Source organism: Leptonotus elevatus, chromosome 21, assembly GCF_054856555.1.
Source record: "Leptonotus elevatus isolate MCC_2025b chromosome 21, RoL_Lele_1.0, whole genome shotgun sequence".
NCBI classification, from domain to species: domain Eukaryota; kingdom Metazoa; phylum Chordata; class Actinopteri; order Syngnathiformes; family Syngnathidae; genus Leptonotus; species Leptonotus elevatus.
Window position 1 is genome coordinate 9504008 of NC_141259.1, and position 13390 is coordinate 9517397.

Consider the following 13390-nt stretch of genomic DNA (forward strand, 5'->3'; position numbering starts at 1 on the left):
GGTCAGAAGAGGTTGCGGGGGAGTGTTGGACCCGATCACAGTTGACGAGAGGTGTTCAGGTTTGATCCCTAAAAGGGCAATTCGCCCCCGTTCGTAAACCGTATAAGACACATGGACAACAATGAGCAACAGGGAGAGTTTCGGCGCCCCTAGTTTCTTAAAGGGTAAAAAGAAAAGAAAAACATAACGAAGAAGCTCTGCCGCTTTAATAAGTTATTGAATTCGTAGAGAAGTCAAGATTAGTTCAATTGAAATAAGAACGTATAAAAGTTGTACCTTTTGTGTTAGTTCTGCTTTGTTTTTGAAGTCTTGGCCATAGTGTGGTCATTTATGTTTAGTATGCCCCCCACTGGCGAGGTATGGCTACTACACTTAGATGTTCGCACTTCCTGCTGGGGTAAAAGGTTAAAAGTAGTTAAAAGATGGCTGCCTTTAGCTCTGGTGGTGTGTGTGCGAGGGGGGGCGGGGGGGCAAGCTATAGGCAGGCCTCTTGGCTTTTTAAGTTTTTTTAAGCATTATATTAGCATTTTCAAGACTAAAGGATTAGCATTGTTTATGTATCAACTGTCCAAACTACACAACGACCCTAACCCGGTTCCTGACCTCATTGCCCGAGCAAACAATTGGTGAGTCGATGCATTGAAGCCCTGCTGAGACCCGCACTTGTCTTTGAATTAGGAACATTGAACTCTTTGGAGAAAAAAATGGCACAAACAACATCCGAGAATGCTTGCCTGGCATTTTCAACCTCATACATGTTTTTTTTGGAATGTTGGAGGAAGCCTGTAGAAAACGGAACATACAAACTCTTAAGCAGGAAGGCTGAAAACAAGATTTGTGTTAGGAACATATACTAATCACTAACCCACTGTGCTGCCTTTTTACAAATCGGACAGTACAGTATTTACCTCCAAAAAGACACGTTGCTTGGTGAGATGACTTCAAATCACAGAAAGAAGTTCAAATGTTGTTGTTGTTTTTTTGCATTGTATTCCTTGCGCACATCTGTGCGTCTGTTAACGCGTCTTGAGCGATGCATATTCATCCATGCTCTGCATACTCTCACAGCTAAAAGGAGAAAAGGAAGATGGAGAGACAGAATTGGGTCAGTGAGAGGCAGAGCTCCCCAAAGCGCCAGTCAGAGTGCGGAATTTCTGAGGAGGGACTGCAGGCAAATACGCCGTCACCAGCTTGACCTTCCCATTTTGGCAAGAGGGACATGTAAATATGACATCTGCAAACAGACACAAACACGTACTAATAAACTCCATGACATCGGGAGAGACTAAAACATTAGTTTGGAGGGAAAAATGACACTTGTTTTGGCTCATTCAGCCTTTTCGCCCTTGATAGTGAACACATGCACATCAACTTTTCAACTTGGCTGTATTTCGCATCTAGATCATTTTGTTACAACCTTATTCCAAGATTTGAATGAATTCCGATTTTCAATCAAATTGAAGTCTGGGCTGTGGCTGGGCAACTGAAGGACATCCAGAGACTTGTCCTGAAGCCACCTCTAATATTTTGGCTGCGTGCTTGGGGGGGTCTTTGCCCCACCGAAAGAGACGATGCATGGCCCCAGTCTGAAATCAAGGCTGTCGTGATGGTGATGACCATGTGACGAGGGGCGCCGTGTTTCCTCCAAACACGATGTCGAGTAGTCTCATCAGACCAGCACATTTTGTCCGTCGTGGTCTGAGGGTTGTTGGAACGTGAGGGTGCCACTCGAACTTACAGGCCTGATTGCTGAAGAGAAGGATGTCCTTCTGGAAGGTTCTCTTCTTTGGTGCTCTGACATAGTGACTATCAAGTTCTTGGGCACCTTCCTGATGAAAGCTATTTTGCCATGATTACTTAGTTTGGACAAGTGGCCATCTGTATTTCTCGCAAGTTTTTGAGTTTTTATTTCTCGTAAATTAACAAGTTGTTTTTTCTCACAAAGCTGAGAGTTGATTTCTTGTAAATTTACGAGTTTTTTTTCTTGTAAAATTTGCCACCTTATAATGTTGCAAATTTGCGAGTTTATTTCTCATAAATTGGTGAGTTTTTTCTCTCACAAATTTGCCGCTTTATAATGTCGCAAATATACAAGTTTTTTTTCTCAGAAATTTGTGAGTTTTCTCGGAAATTTACGAGTTTTTTTTCCTCACAAACCTGGGAATTATTTTTTTGTAAATTTCAGAGGTTTTTTTTCCACAAATCTGTTTATTTCTTGTAAATTTCTAAGTTTTTTTCTTGTAAATTTCCCACCTTATAATGTTGCAAATTTGCGAGTTTATTTCTCGTAAATTTGTGATTACCCCATATATATATATATACATATATATATATATATATACATATATATATACATATATATATATATATACATATATATATACATATATATATATATATACATATATATATATATATATATATACATATATATATATATATATACATATATATATATATATATATACATATATATATATATATATATATATATATATATATATACGCCGTACTCGAGAGACATTTTTCTCCTGAGCGCCTTCTTTATTATTACTACTCACAAGACTCCACACTTCATCTGGAAGACAGTTAACATACTTGACTACCATTTGAGGAAATATACTATATTACAGTATGTTAATGGCTATTTTGATCCAGTCATGGAGTTTCTTCTAATTTACTGTAGCTTATATGTGCATTCAGTTTACCTAATAACGGTGTTAATGCTTTCTTGTTAATAGGATTCTCAGAAATAAAATCGGTACCATATCTTCGCAATGGCCCGAGGAAAGCTGAAGATGGCATGATTTATTCATCCGTGCACGTTAAGGCTGGCTTGTTCAGTCACACGTGGGCAGATATCTAATTTCACAATACAAGTAACAGTACAGAAAATTCAATTTGTTTTTGTTTCCCTGCCATTTAAGGCAATTTCCATAAAATGAGAGTGGCTGACATCCAAAATCAATAGATGTTCCCAAACCCCCCAAGCCTAATGGGGTAGATAGCGAAGACCACAAGTTAATTGTTCAGCATTGTCCTTGAAGTCTTTCTCTCTTCCTCCCTGTCTGTCTGCCACTTATTTACAATGCGCTCTTGACTGTTTCTTGAGAAGTCTTTGCCCACAGGATTTGTAACAATGAAGGAGTTTGGGAATAACAGACACGGGTATGCCCAGGCTGGAATGGAATGAACAAATCAAGTATTTTGGTTTTGTTTTGTTTTGTTAGAAATGCATTGTATTCATGAAAAAGCTGAACAGAAAAAGAATATAATAGACCCATGTTACGTTTTCACTTGTCTCTTTAGGGGTTTTGCGTGTATTTATTGAACACAATTAAGACAACATAATGCCATCAACACATTTTACTTTGTCTTTGTATCTTTCGCGGTTTTGCAATCCAGTCGATCTGAGCTAACTAGCTTCATACTACTGATGTAAATACAGTATATCTCTTTATTTTTTTTATGTGTCACTCCAGAGCAACTCTAGCTTGTTATTAAGCCACTGTGCTGTAGTTTTATGAAGGACTTAATTGAAAATCAGTTTGACGCAAATAAACAGAATGTGTTTAAACCCAATATATTCTGGGGGCAGCAGACCATGAAATCAGAAAAACAAAATGACAATTGCATCTGAAGAAAGCAACGCGTAAGTTCATAGCTGATCGTTACTACTGTACAAATTATATGTATTTGATTTGTATTTGTAGTTAATTTTTTATTAAGTGTACACTCATGAAATTGATTTTTATGGGGGGGGGGGGGGGGTTCTCTTTTCAGTTTCAGTCTTTTCAAGAAAAATATACAGTCACACATCTTGGGGATATTGGGGAGGCGGAGTTATCCCCAACTGACTGGTTGAGAGACAGAGGTCACCGCCCTGGATAGATTGCAAGTCAATCACATGGCTGAGTGAATGGGGGGGAATGAACCTGAGCTACGTGAAACACTGCAAAAAAAGTTGTCCAATATTCTCTCCGGAAGATATTGATATGTATGTTTGTAACACTTCAATCCATAAAATGATGCAACCATATTACTGCTATCTCTATAGAGTTGTGTGATTGTTGTTGAATAGTTTCTGCATTTGTCTTGGACTGGCCATCCCCCCCCCCCCCGCCCCCGCCCCCTCACACTAAAAAACTAAACAAATCATCACGTGCCACCAGGCAGCAGATTGACATTTCCTGTAGCAATGGGGCCTAAGAGTGCATTTTGGTTCAGTATAACCTGATTTGGATTATGGGTCATTCCATGCCAAATCACCCAGTGGGTTTAAAACCAAGCAGATTTAGATTTGAATGAAACTTGGTGTACTTGTTCAGAGTGATGGCGCAGCACTAAATCTCAAATTTGAGATGAATCAGAGGAGGGATTTGGGAGCTACTACGGTCCGCCAAATTTGGAAATTTTTGGCAAAAAAGGGGCGGAAGTCTTTTATCTCAGGAACTAATGGGTCAATCTTCACAAAACCGGTATTGTTGGAAAGGTAATTCAACAGGGATTCCAAATCTGCAAACAAGATTGGTGCATATTTTAGTAACCGTTTGGTACTGTCTACTAGTAGACCTGACAAATGTTGATGTCTTCGCTGTTGCTAATGTTAAAAATGAAGGTTGAAAAGAATCAGAAAAAAATATGTTATTCCAGTCACTGTGGACTTAACATTAATTAGCTTACATCTGATTGAATTGCAAGTCTCGCACAACATGCTAATTAGTGTATGTACACTGGGCAACAAAGTCTACAAAGAGATAAGCTGACTCACAATTACTCTTCTTATTATGACAGAGACGTACTCGATCGCATCTAAGGCTGTTGCATGTTAACACACGATCAGCCAACATGTTATGCAGGCGGGAACGGGAATTATCCACAGGGATTGGCAGATGCTCTCATCATCAGATATAAATCAGTTCAACCATTTTAAACATCCCAATTCCTCTGATGGTAACTCCAAAAACAGTTGGGTCAAAATTGCTCTTACTTTATTGTCTATCCAAGATAAAATATCCTCCCACACGTTAATCTAATGAATTGTACAGCATTTAAATCGATAAATGGACCCCCCCTCCCCCCTCAGAGATCACAATCTGAAAAGCCTCCGTGATCCTATACGTGCTTCATTGATTTTGGAGCACTTCAAACCTGCAGTTCGTCAACGCTGAATAGATCAACGGATTGCGTTGCCTCATCTCGCTGCTCTTAGCTTGCCGATTGTGTCGCTATTTGCAATACTGCTGTATCCGATGCTGCTACAGTGATAGATGAGAAGATTAGTGGCGAGTGGGTGGGGAATTGTGGGTTTTATGGTCTCAAGTCTTGGGGGCTTCGACTTTGATAATCTAATGCTGAATAGATCATATGTATCAGCGAGTACTTGTGAAAAAACGTGTCAGGTTTTCCTTGATCAGTGTCGTTGAATCACGTAAAAATGTTCTTCTTCGTGATTTGTTTTTGTTCATGTTTTGTGTTTGTCGGTTGATTTACTCAGCTGCGTGTGCCTTCCGCGTCTGCTGGTCATGTCATTGTCTCTCCACCCAGTCTTGTCACCCCGGCTCCTTGTGTCAGATCACCAGCTCTCGCCATGTGCCTCGTTTTTCTTGTCCCTCACTTTGTATTTAGCTAGCGTTTCTGTTCAGTGCGTCTCGGTTCACTGACCTCTGCCACGTGACTTGCGTGATGAGTCATTGTTCACGTTATACCACAGGCTCTCTCTGCTCTTCTTTTACATTTTTTTTGTAAATAAAGCTTATTTTTTGTTTCTCCCCGTACTGATTGAAGTATTTTACAAAATGCCAATTCCTAAATTGTGAATGTATCAGCGTGCTGCTGTTTACATTACTCGTGTCTATCCTCCGTGACACATTTGCATGACTTAATGGGGGACAGCTTTTTACACAACGTGTCATCCCATCTAAAAGAGTCCTCTGCACTTCATTAGATCTACTCCGCTAGTTAGTGGAGGACAACGGGCTTAGGTTTGCTGTCTGAGGCCACAAGCGCACACACACATTTTGTTTTACATGTGTCGTGGGGACCGAAGGGTTACTGTGACCACAGCGGGCCGTGCGTGTTGGCGGGGTCGGCCAAAGTGTCTCATCACAAAGCCTTGAGTCACATAACCATTAATGAAATAACTATTTTTTATAAATGGACTATTTTTAAATGGATCGCTGTGGGCCCCCTCGACCCTATTGCCTCCATTTTTCTTTTGATCCTTTTCTTTTTCATTTCTGCTGCTCTTTCTTCTCTCCAGTGAATACCTACACCTCTTCCACTCTTCTATCCTCTCTCTCTCTCTCACAGCAAATTATAATCTTATCTGCAAACGATCTTAGTCCAGGGAGACTCTTGTCTGACCTCATCTGCCAATCCGTCCATCACCTTGTCAAACAACAAGGGGCTCAAAGCGGATTCTTGATGCAGTCACATCTCAAAGTGGCAAATCCAGGTCCAAAAGTAAAAACACTGCCACAGTTTGGCTTTAGCCCTTATTGCTAATTGTTTTACTTGTCGTGCTAGCTAGCGGGCTTCCTAGCTAGCTCCCATGGTGCTCGTTTACTTTGCTAGCTAGCTAACACCAGGGGCTAAAGCCAAACTGTGGCAGGGTTTTTGCTTTCTGGACCTGGATTTACCACCTTCTGGTCCCATCCACTGTCACTCCAGTAACACACCTCAACACTGTTTCACTGTTCCCAAGAATGCCCTCGAACGAGTATAACATACTTCTCTGGTATTTTTAATTTCTTTATACGTTATGTTATTAGCTATTTCACATTCTCAGGGCAAATATGGCTTCTGCTGTGCTCTTTCAAGACATGAAATCGTATCGATGTGCCTGTAGCACACTTATCAGTGCATTCTCATTTCTATCTTTAATCATCCTAACCTGCTGCGAATGTAGAGCCACCTCCCTTTCCCCTTCCTTTGTGTCCAACCCCATGTACAACTCATCACTCACTTTATGCTTGGCCTTTGCCACCTCCCTCTTAACCTCCTGTGTCCTCTTATTGTAAACCTGTCCTCAGTTCTCTTGCTAGCCCATCTCTTCTTTGCCATCTTCCTTTTTCCTGCACGCTGTACTGAATATCCTCGTTCCACCACCACCAAGTCGTTTTATCTTCTTTTATCTGGCCAGAGGATTCACTAGGAACCTTCCGACCAGTCTCCCTAATCGCTTTTGCTGTATCAACCCAATCACCCACCAGTCTCTCAAGAATGAGCCGGAGCTTTTCTCAAGCCCTTCTTACCTCATTCAAACCCCAAAAATGTAGAAATACGTTTTTAATACTTTGTCCTGCACTCTCAGAATATTTTTTTTTTATGCTAGAGCATACAGAAAGCTTTGATGCAGCTTCTGACATGAAGAGGTCGTTTAAAGCAATGATAGTTAATACAAAAAACGGCCCGCAGGTGGCACCAGAGTATAAGAGATCAGCCAGGGCAATGTTGCAACAAGCTCTTTTTCCCAGTGTTTTCAACAGGTTTGTGAATAATGATTAAACTTAGCAATATTTTAATGCTAATTGCTGCAAAACGGAAACAGATACAAATATACTTATTTTCCTGATGAAAGAGACTCTAATCTTTCTTTTGGAAGGTTCCATAGTTTTATAGCAATAGAACACAATATTCATTGGGAATTGCAAAATCTGTCAAAATACAGTAAAACAGCCGGAAGCAAAGGGGGTTGCTTCAGTTAAAAATGTCTGGGAGTGAACGAGTCAAAGTCCTCATAACATTGCTCCTTTCTTATATTCCACCATTTGATCCTTCATTTTATCTCAGCTATAGCCATCTTACGCACTGCTCACAACCTCCGGTCTTTCTCATGTTACCTGACTGACAAAATATAGTACCCGTGGTCACATGCAGCATTTTGGAGTCTTCATCACTTTCCTTCTCTTTTACAAAAGTCCTTAACACCAAGCGACATGCCCATTTAGGTCTCTTCTCCATCTAGGAACAATCAGAAGTGTCAAATTTATTTTCAACTTGGGCAATCATCAGCATAATGGTTACCCTTAAAAGGCCAGATGCAACTCTAAACAGTACCTCACAAAAGTGAGGACACCACTCTCCATTTCTGCAGATATTTAATTATATATGCTCATGGACACTAAATAAATGAGACAATGAAAATGTGTCATTGTACAGCTTATATAACAGTGTGAACTGAATGTGTTATTCCTTCAAAATAACTCAAGCTAAACCTCTGGCAAAAAAAAAAGGGAGTCCACTCCTAAGTGAAAATGTCCAAACTGAACAAAATTTGTCATTTTTCCTCCCGGGTGTCATGTGACTCAATATTACAAGATGTCAGGTGTGAATAGGGAGCAATTTGTCTTGAATAACTCATGAACTGGTGTACTCGTATATCAGGGGCAGCTACAATGAGGATCCTCTAAGCAATTGGGGGATCGATGCTTTGCTGAAGGGCACATTACGAGCGCTCGGGAAGCAAACTGGCATCTCTCCAACAGCTAGTAGGTATCCCCATATATTTAGTCTACAAGTTAATGGCCTCGTTGTGGGTCTAAAAGCTGTGACGCTCCAGTCCCCTAGCCGAGCTCTTCCAGAATGAGCTACTATCACCCCAAGCTAAAAGCTTTTGTGCGTCCAAATAAACCAAGAATGCAGCAAAGTGGCAGAGTAATTAAGTGCATGTTAGGTGGTTGTGATTCAAAAGTATATAAGAATATGTTACATTTTGGCCTAGGTCAGCTGGCATATGCTCATGTCCTTGTCCTTGTTGAGGGAGCTCCTTCAACTCATTCACTTCCAGCCATTTTCACTGAAGCAACCCCCTTCGCTCCAGGCTGTTTTACTGGATTTTGTCAGATTTTTCAAGGCCCACAGAATATTGTCTTCTATTGCTATAAAAACATTAGAATATAGCTAAGTTTCATTATTATTCACAAACCTGTTGAAAACACTGGGGAAAATAGCTTTTTTCCCCTTCAACATTGATCTCTTATACTCTGCTGCCACCCGCTGGCGGTTCTTGTAATAACTGCCATTGCTTTAACCGTTCTCTTCAGTTCAGAGGCTGCATCAAAGCCTTCTGTATGCTCTAGCATTAAAAAAAAAAACATTTAAAAAAGATATAAATACCATGGCAATATTTAAAATAGAACGGTTTTATATATTTTTGGGAGTGAATGAGTTTAAAAAAAAAAAAAGTGTGTTGAGAAATTCACAAGAAAAAATTACACAGGCACAGAATCCAACATTTGATACCGGCTAAAATGTCCAACCTGGGATTTCACCAGAAACTGTGCACTCTCGGTCTTCCAGAACAAATCCCTTGATGACTCAATCTAGTTTCCACAAGACTAGTTACGCAAAAACAAAGTGCATTCCCAGTGCCACAAAGTGATTACATTGTGGCTTTGACATTCGAAAGCCCCCTCCCAAAAAGTCGACCCATAACTGATTGCTCACCCTGTTCACCTCCCGTAATGACTCATTTCAGCGACGGCTATGCTGAGCCTTGGCCCAGGGACCCGGTAATAATCCTCTGCATTAATTAGATGACCCCTGGAGATGTCTGCAACTGCAGTGCAAGGCACAAAGACCGTCTCTCTGCTTATTGTTTATAGCTGGCTGTAAAGGGTCCAGCAGTGGGAGAGATTAAACAGATCAGGAAGATGAGAGTGGTGGGGGATGGTCAGCTGGAGGGCAATCGTGACATACTGAATGGTAATTATGGCGAAATATTATTTTCCTCTTTGGCTTATTTTAGCTTCAATGTGATGATTGATTAACAGTGGGCTATCTTCTCTCACTCAAAATGTTCTCGCTTGCTTACAACGAGCCATCAATGAACATATGAAACTCCAATAAACAATAGCTTTCATGCTCTACAGTGTCACATGTTTAACTCATTCACTCCCAGACATTTTCACTGAAGCAACCTCCCTCGCTCCCAGGGCTGTTTTACTGGATTTTGACTCATTTTGCAAGGTCCACAGAATATTGAAAAAAGAGAGAAGGATTTTTCTATCTGTTTCCGTTTTGCAGCAATTAGCATTAGAATATAGCTAAGTTTCATCATGATTCACAAATCTGTTTAAAACACAGGGGAAAAGAGCGATTTGCAACATGGCCCTGGTAGATCTCTTATACTACCATTGCTTTAGTCACCTCTTCACTTCAGAGGCTGCATCAACGCCTTCTGTATCCTCCAGCATAAATAAACAAAACAAAAACTTATAAATATGTTTTTGGAACCATGGCAAATTTTAAAATGGCGTTTTTGGGAGCAAATGAGTTAATAGAAACCATCTCAAAGGCTGAGCTAGATGAACTGATTAACCGATAGGAATGCAAGAAAGCCCATTCGATCGAATGCATCCCTTGATGATAGATATAAACGTGTACGTTAGTAAAGCTGACGTTTAAAATGATGAAGGGAATGTAGCAGGTAGTCAATTCTAATAATGAGATTGCGCCTTTTGTAACAAGCAAAAAAAAGTAAACGCATGCTCAAGGTGAAAAGCGGAGGTCAGTCAAGATTGAAATTGAAATTAAACGTCTTCCTTGTGTGTGCATCTCCCGTAATTGTTTTGTTTCTGTGTTCAAGTTACTCTCTCCATCATGCAACATCCCAAGTGCTTCATTTGCTTCTCATTAGGGATCACCGGAGTGAAACTGACTCGCAAAGCTGCTGACAAACACAGGCCGACGTGAACACACGCGCACACACACTTCGACTTGAACATCCTCATAATTCACTTGTTATCCTCTCCATATGTACGCTGTCACGATGGTTGGCAAAGGCTCATCGAAGCGTTAATACGACGCTGTGTGCATTGCAATGCACTCTGGCATTTTATGGCGCATCACAACATTTTTCAGTACACGCGCAATTCATATCCGCAGGCTAATAAAGATAATTTTATGGCTGTGTTAAGTAGTGAAAATGCTTTATGGATAAACCGCAACACACAAGGTTATCCGTTGCGGGAGTGAAGTAGTGCTTGGGGTTGGAGTGTAATTCTTGTGAATGCATTTAAATGTTTGAATGCCATAATGAATTACTGGTTTAAATTAAGAGTGTGACGTGTGTATGTGTGTGTGTATATATATATATATATCAACAACAACTACCACCCCAGTGGGCAAGCGCTCGTCAACAAATTGTAAATTCACTTTGTCCACCTCGGTTTCTTTTCACTCACATTTTTCTTGTCCCTCTTGAAAGGGATTTTTCTATCAGTACTATCCAGACGGTTGATCAATACCCTCTGCTCAGGTACGTAATGGGTTTGAGCCTTTTCCTCACACACATGCCATGCAGTCATTCTCTCTTTCCTCCCTGTGACTCACATTCCAAATAAGAGCATTGATGAATACCGATGCCGAGGCTTCAATATTTGCCACTTCCAAAATCCTACCCGCAGATATTTGTTTTAAGTTTCTTCCCTCGAACCAGAAAAAAAAGAGTTGTGAATCCTAATGAAAGTTTAACATTTCGAAAGCCTTAATAAGCACATCAAATTACGGCCTGGCATGTTAAAATATAAAGCATCCCAACATGTTGAAAAAGATTTCAGGAAATCAAAAGAAGGAAAAACAAGCATAGAGAGAAACAAAGAATTTGACAATGACTGGAAAAAAGAGCAATGAAATCCAAGACATGACACGGATGAGAGAGCAAACGCGTACCTGACAAAGGTGAAACAAAGCAGACACTAAGGCATTAAAATAAAAAATAAAAAAAACAGATCTAATGTGCCAAAATGAATATTGAAATAGCAGGCAGCATAGATGGCTCAGACAGGAAGTCGGATGAGGCTTTGGTGGAGTCGTAAACGTGAAAGCAAAGCACTTCACTGAGGCGGTCTTTGGAGTTGGCATCTCTTTAATCGCAAAGTCTTTCTGGTGAATCAAACCCAAACGACCACCTCGAGATACGGAGTGAGGTTTCTGAAGATAGATATACACGGATGGTGTTGCTTGGTTAAGTGGAGGGGGGAAAAAAAAAATCCATCTGCTGTCGCCAAGTTTCTGTTAGGCAGGGAAAGTACAGTTTCTTATCATCAGTTGTGTCCTAGCTTTGTTGTTTAAGCAGTGGGCATTTTGTAGCAGAAATTAGTTGCTCTTTCAAGTAAACAGTTACTATATCTTACCTAGTAGTCTGATTAAAGGTCATCGTTTGGGGGGTGACGTCATTCATGCGCCAAGACACGTTTTCTAGTGATGGCAAAATGAAGCTTCATGAAGCATTTGCAATACTTTTGGACTCCTCTAGATGGTGCTCTTGGTTTAAAGATAAAGGCAAGTGCAATGAAAATGGATTACATTTGCATTGCATCTTTGAATCATGAGTGCCATCTTGAGGAGTCAAAAAGTATCGCAAGTGCTTCATGAAGCTTCATTTTGCCATCACTAACGTTTTCACCATGTTGGCATCTCACGTGTACGCGCCAATAAAGAAAGGAGATACCTTCGCATTTTCAAACTGGAAACACAGTTTCTACGTTCAGTTTGTGACAGCTAAAGATGAAAATATTAAGGTTGGTTGTACACTGATAAAGCCCCAACAGGTTGTGTTAAGCAGAGCTGCAACCCTAAATTTTGCAGTTATATTTACAATTTACATTATAACATAACTTTTTAAAATCAAGCAACCAGTAAACTACGTTTCTGTTATAATCAAAAAAAAATCAGTACGCTATTTTTTTTTAAATCAAGTAATTAGGAAAGTAGCTAAGTTACTTTAAAAATCAAGAAATCAGTCAAATAAGATATATTTTTTTAAATCAAGTAATCAGTAAAGCAGCTAAGCTACTTTTAAAATAAAATAATAGTAAAGCAACTAAGTTGCCTTTAAAATCAAGTAATCAATAAAGTAACTAAGTTACTTTTTTAAGGCAATGCGATTAGTATTACGACACATTTATCAACTTTTTATCAAAACACTTTTTTTTGTCGGCCATTAGAAACCTTGTTGTTGAAATTTTTTTTTACAAGTCCATTACTGCAAATATTACTGTTTCAGGCGCATATCCGCACAGGAGTGTTGTGATGTGTGACTAATTTGGTTGAGGAAAGTGTGGATAATTATTATGAGTCCTAATCAAATCAAAAGTAAGTTGCGACTTTTGACTTGTCCCACCAGGGGTCGCCACAGTGAGTTACTGGCATGTGCTGTTTGGCACCCCCTTATTTTTTATTAAATTTTTTTTTTTTACTCCGGATACTAAACAAACACATACATCATATATCACTGTAAAAATCAGGTGAGTGGGCACATACATCTGAGCAACTATATGCATAACAGACACCTCGAGCCAATCTAATCTGAAAAGCACTTTCATTACATGGATCCTGCCCTTTAGTGTCGATGGCACGTGGCCATCAAGATAACAATGATCAA

General features: G+C 39.9%; 1 long non-coding RNA gene across 5 annotated transcripts in view; it reads right to left on the reverse strand.

Annotated features, from left to right (window-relative positions):
* Positions 1-276: 276 nt before the first annotated feature.
* LOC147155774 (uncharacterized) overlaps positions 277-13390 on the reverse strand; it is a 137582-nt gene continuing 124468 nt past the window's right edge. For all 5 annotated transcript variants that reach the window (XR_015092135.1, XR_015092133.1, XR_015092139.1 and 2 more), the window contains 2 exons: positions 909-1068; positions 277-392 (listed from right to left, as the gene is read on the reverse strand). This is a non-coding gene — a long non-coding RNA (uncharacterized LOC147155774). The remainder of the gene's footprint in view (positions 393-908; positions 1069-13390) is intronic.